This window comes from Solanum dulcamara, chromosome 2 (genome assembly GCF_947179165.1).
Source record: "Solanum dulcamara chromosome 2, daSolDulc1.2, whole genome shotgun sequence".
NCBI classification, from domain to species: Eukaryota; Viridiplantae; Streptophyta; class Magnoliopsida; order Solanales; family Solanaceae; genus Solanum; species Solanum dulcamara.
The window spans coordinates 21,554,636-21,560,635 of record NC_077238.1 but is presented as its reverse complement, the minus strand read 5'-3'; positions in this window follow the sequence as shown (position 1 = coordinate 21,560,635).

Sequence of the window (6,000 nt, the reverse complement as noted above, 5' to 3'; positions counted from 1 at the left end):
TTTGGTATTGATACCTCTAGCATTCTATACAATTGTGTTAATCATTGATGGGTTCTGAGGTTATAGAGCCTAGTGTTTGGTCTACTAAACGAAGCATGCATAGTAGAAATTTTTGGATTATGGTGAATACCTCTAGGTGATAAGCCTTGTTCACTAGCTAGCTGGTTCATCTCATTATCTGTGACTTTGGTAGTGGTTTTGGATGGTGCAAGAGTTCTATTAGACTGTTCAGCAGTCTCTTCTTCATCCTCCAGTTCAACCTCACCTTGAAACTCTTGGTCATATTCATCTTCTGAATGTATGACACCATACTCATCAAATTCATTTGCTAGGGTAGGAGTAGTATTTAGTGCGCAGGGAATGGTGGAGTCTTGTTGTGGATGCATAAAAGGAATAGACTCAATGTTTAGTGGAGTAATAGTGATGGGATCTTCACCTTTAAAATCGGGGCTTCTGATAGGTGTATTTTGGTTAACTAAAACCAACTGCGAGCATGTATTAGCAACTACATCATTGGTGGCTGCAGCAGCTTGATGTTGTTTTAGTTCTTTCCTCTTTCTAGCTTCCTTTCTTTTATGAGTCCTAGAGTTGGATGTCTGTTTGGAATTACTACAGTTGATTTGAGCAGTTGGAGAAACAGTAGCTTCTCCTTGTGTTTTAAATACAAGGTTCGCAGCAGGAAGTTGAGTTAAAGAGGCATAAAAGGCCTGCATTTGTGGGTTTGGGTGTTGCACTTGTTGGGAGACAGGATCGAGGAATTGAACACTTGAAGCATAGCTGAAACTGCAGCCTTTTTCCTGGTCATTTTTAGCACTGTCATTGTGATCTACACCTAGACTTTGGTGCTGAAATGGTATTAGTTTAGGGACCACAACTTGCACACTTTTTCCTTTCAAACTAGGAGTTGAGCTAGCCCCCAAGACATACAAGTTGTCCTTTAATCCTACAGCTGGAACATGTCCCAAAACCTGCAGGTTTTGAGACTGAGTAGGGGCTACAGTGTTGCCCATTTCCTGAGTGGAAATAGGAGCAACTAGAGGTCTTGATCCCTGTTCCTGAGTGGCCATATTGTTCATCATATTCTCTTCAAAAATAGCAGCTAATGTAACACCCAAAATCTGTAGTTTTTCATGCAAACCTGCAACTAAACCACCACCCAAAACCTGCAGATTTTGACTCTGAAGATGAGCTGCATTTATGTCAAATTGTTGATTGAAAATAGGGCCAGCTGCAGGTGTGAATTCTTGCACTTGAGTGTCCCTATGTTTTACTCTATATTCCTTCAGATTAGGGGCTGAAGTAGCACTCAAAACCTGCAATTTTTCATTCAAACCAGCAGCTAGAACATCTCCCACAACCTGCAGATCCTGAGGCTGAAAAGGGGCTGCATTGATGCCCATTTCAGGAGTGAAAATAGTAGCACATGCAGGTCTCAATCCCTGCACCTCAGTGGCCCTATTTTGTACACTTTTTTCTTTCACTGTAGCAGCTGCACCAACACTCAAACTAAGCATATGTTTCTTGGAACCAACAGCTGGACAAAGTGAAGAGCCTTCTCCCAAAAACTGCAGCTGGTGCACATGAATTGGAGCTGCAGTGTTACCTTGTTCCTGTGTGGAACTAGGGGCATCCACAAGCCTCATTTCAGTACCATCTGAGCCTTTAAGATTCTCAGGCAATTCCTTAGAGGCAAGGTCCAGTTTGTCAAGTTGCTGGAAAGAAAAATGCTGAATATTTGAAGTGGTAGCAGGAGCTCTAAAGTCATTCCTAGGGTCAATCCTAAGGTTCTCATGCAAAACATGAGACAAAACCCCCCCTCTGGACACCCCATCCTGCAGGTTAGTTGGCTCCTCCTCAATACCATCCTCACCTCCATCAACTTCGGAATCAGACAATACAGTAAAAATATTATTCGGGGAGCCATGGGGGATTAGGAGCATTGAGTCAATACCTGGTTGATGCTCGCGCTGTCCATTTTGAATTGGACCAGTCATAACAACAAAATTACAATCAAATTGGGGATTGGGGTTTGGGAGCATTGAGTCAATACCTGGCGTCTTTGCTTGAATGGGTTTGTACACCTGTTGAGTATTGCCTTGTATCCTTTGGGTGTTCTGCACAGTTTGGGTCTTACCTTTGAAGTTTCTTCGCTTTTGGATTTGCCATTGGTCGTTTGCTACTTGAATCCTGTTTGGGTTGATTGAGTGCTCCTTCGCCCTGCGACTTCCTTCCTGAGTTGTGGTGGTGGTTTCTTCTAGAGGTACCTGTTGTCTGAAACTTAGAGTGTTAGCTAAAACAATAAGAGTAGATATCATACCTGTGTTTTTTGGCGACGCATCTTTCTTTGGCTCTTCTTCCTTATCTTTGGCCTTGTTTCGTTCTGCATCTCTTCTGCTGACGTGGCAAGCCAGAGGAGTATGACCTTGGTGTTTACAGTAGGTACAGTAAAGGGGAACATCTTCATATTCGATGTCCTGCCATCTTCCTTCTCCATTTGGATCATCATTTTCGTCGAATCCAATCCATACACTTTGGATTCTAGGCTTGGTGATGTCCATTTGGATTTTTGCTTTTGCCACGCTCCCCCTCGTCTTTTGCATGAAGGCCATGTCCAAGTGCAACACTTGTCCCACGTCCGCGAGCAGAAGCGTAACAAATTCTTTATGGAAACAATGCCAAGGGAGTTCCGGGAGTATGACCCAAACAGGGAGAATGGGGGTTTCATAATTTGGATCGAAAGTAGGGGTCCAAACTTGAAATCTCATGAATACACTGTCTATGTACATTCTCTTACTGTCTAAAACAGTAGCTCTATCATGTTCATTGTCAAGATCAATATATATATGTCTAGAATTAAAATGGGTGATCTTGACCTTGCCCCTAAGTTCAGTTTGAGTAATGAACTTTTTTCGTATTACCTCCATCTTTGGCATTGGGCTGTAAAACTTGCCTATGAGAGTATACTTACATGATTCAGCCATCTTAATCATGTAGTCTTCTCTCTTAAACATGATAGCCGGACAACCTTATTTTGTCACCCTTTTTGGGGGTGTTAGCTCAATTCTGGTTGTAGGCTCAGCTTGTTTGGCTCTTAGTCTTGTAGCCATGGATTGCTTTGCTATAGGGGGTGGAGGGTGGTTTGTGGTGGTGGGTTGGTTGGTAGGGGGCTTATTATTAGGAGGTAGCGCGGTGGGGGTTAAGGACACTACCGGATTTTTAGAGTTTTTCGAGTTGAATCTTTGGAAATTGGATGAGATGGGAGGGAATTCTGAAATGGGAGGATGGTTGGTACGTTTGGGATTAGTGGAAGTGCTAAGATTGCTTGGGGTGGTGATACAATCAACCAAAACAGATTCGGGCACGAGAAGACTGTTTTCGGCCCTATTTGTGCAAGTTGGAATTTTAGAATTTGAGTTCGGGGTGCCTAAAAATTGGGATTTTTGATTTTTTTCATTCGTAATGGTATGTGGGTCGTTTTGGGATTGCGAATTATTTTGGGCGTTCACCGGAATAGCGATTCTGGTGGGTTTTTCAATAGTTTCGACACTATTTTCGATGATGGCCTGATCAACATGTTTCCTATTGTTAGGATCCTTAACAGTTTCCTTGTTTTGAATTCCTTGCGACTGATTCTTTTCATGACCACTTTGATTGACAACTAAGGGAGTTTGAGTTCTATCATTCCGATCATTTCTTTTGTCATTGGTCATAGCTATAATATTATTCCTAGCAGTAGAACCATAAGCCATTTGTTCGAGTGTATTCACAGGTAGTTGACCATCAACATTATTGTTAACATAATGAAATTGTTCAGATTGAGAGAAATTAGTGGGCTGAGAGGACTTATCTTGAATTTCCGTTGACGACTTACTGTTACATTCCTTCTCCGTACCTTGAATTTCTTGAATTTGTGCTGGAGCATGATGGTAGTGATCACACGGTTGTATTCCATTCAATTGTTGTTGTACTTGGTCCTGAAAGTTAATATTTTTCGAAAATTGACCTGCTGAACCTGCAACTTCGTGGCTCCTACTGTTCTTAGAGGTCCAAGGGATATTCGAATCCAATGGAGGTGATTCGAAGTGGCGCTCTGAGCTTAGGAGAGGCGCATCAAACTGAGGAACATTCTGGTATAACTTTTGTTTAAAATGAGTCGCCTGAGCCCCTGCGCCGACACCACTTTCTTCACCGGCGATGATTTCTCCGATGAAGATTGTTCCTACAGCTGCGCCATGACCTTGTGAGCAACCCCCAGTAGGTCTGATGGTTCGAATCTCTCCGGAGCCGCTTCGAATATGAAGGCACGACGGCGGCGACTGTGAGCGGCTTCTTTTAGTGGCTGCCATGTCTTGAATCTCGCCTGAAGTTGTTCGATTTTGGAGGCGCATTTCAGGCGACTCAGAAGCTGTTCTCGCATAAATCGCCTGAAGATTGCTCCCAATTTGATTGGGAAAATGTTGTGCATTTTGAATCAATCCAACCTCACTTGAAATTGCATTTTCAGTATCTTTTTGTAGATTCAAAGTGGTATTAGCTGGATTAGAGGATGAGGCTTGTTCTGGTGGTCTGGGAAGCTCCACCGGCGGCGGTAAGGCCATTCCGGCAGACCTGATATTGTGAAGGTGTGTTGGATGAATAGTAGAGAGAGAGATTTAGGGTTCTTCGTTGAGAGAATGATTACAGAATTCAGTTATAGAACATCATTCTCAGTCATAGTTGAGGATGATACTTATGCATTATCCCTTTAATGTAAAGCCACAAGTTTCAATTGTTTTTACTTTCTTAAACTTCATATTAAATCAAAATCAAACAAATAAATTAAAATTTGAAGTAATATATATAATTTAATAAACTTGCGGGCAAAAAAAGGAGGTTGGCTCTAACAATCATTAGTATACTTTTTAACAGGGAAGGCGTTAATTAAGTCCCGCTTAAATCGATATTGTGAGTCTACTATTATTTTATTTTGTCTTTAGTTAAACCATTTCAATATTCAATCATTTTTGCTTAATAAAAAAATAAAGCATGGTCCATGTACAGACTGAAAATTACAAATTCATTGAACTCATTATTCATAAATCCTGACTATGTACTTGAATCATGAAAGCCGTCTAAATCTCTTTCAGACAACAATATCTCCATACAACTATTCTTTTTGTTCTTTTGTCTATGCATACTAGCTAGCTATTCTTGCCTTTTGCAATTAAATAAATAGTTTAAGTTGGCAAGGAGTCAGAACTTTCATCGAGGGCATAGGGTCAGGATTCAAATATTTTTTCTATTTTAATTTATTTATTCTATATTTTTTAGTCTATTTTGAAAAGAATATTTTTTAAAATTTTTTTAATTCCAATTTTTCACATGACATATTTAAGGGCACAATATCTGTATATATCTTTAATTTAAGATTACAAAATTTAAAGTATTTTGTTTACATTCTGTGACAATTAAAAACAGAATAAATAAATTAAAACAAAAAAGATTATATAGAATAAAAATAACTAATTATGGTATAGTTGATATATGTAATTTTGACAATGTATATAAAGGAATTATAACAGAGCCGATTAAAGCATAAGGCAAGTAAAGCAAATTAGGCCCCAATTTTTTTGAGGCCCATCTTTTACTAGTACTAAATTTATAAATTAATTAAAATGATAAATATTTTGAACTAAAAAAGTACAAGGGTTTTTAATAAACTAAGAAAACAAAACTTTAAGATAGATTTAAACAATTCGAAGCAACAATAATATTCATTATGATTTTAGTAGTGGAGTTTAGGAAGAGTAAGTGTAGAGAGACTATTTTCGATAAATCTTCGATTTAAGAAAAATATTTTAAATTATAGATTTATAAAATATATGAGTGGAGAAGCTATGATGAAAATCTTAAGAAAAGGAAATTATTGTCAGATAATCAAAACAAAAGAAATAACGATAGTTATAAAATTGAAGAATAAGATAAATAATAATGATAATATTGATAAGGAAAAGAAGAAAC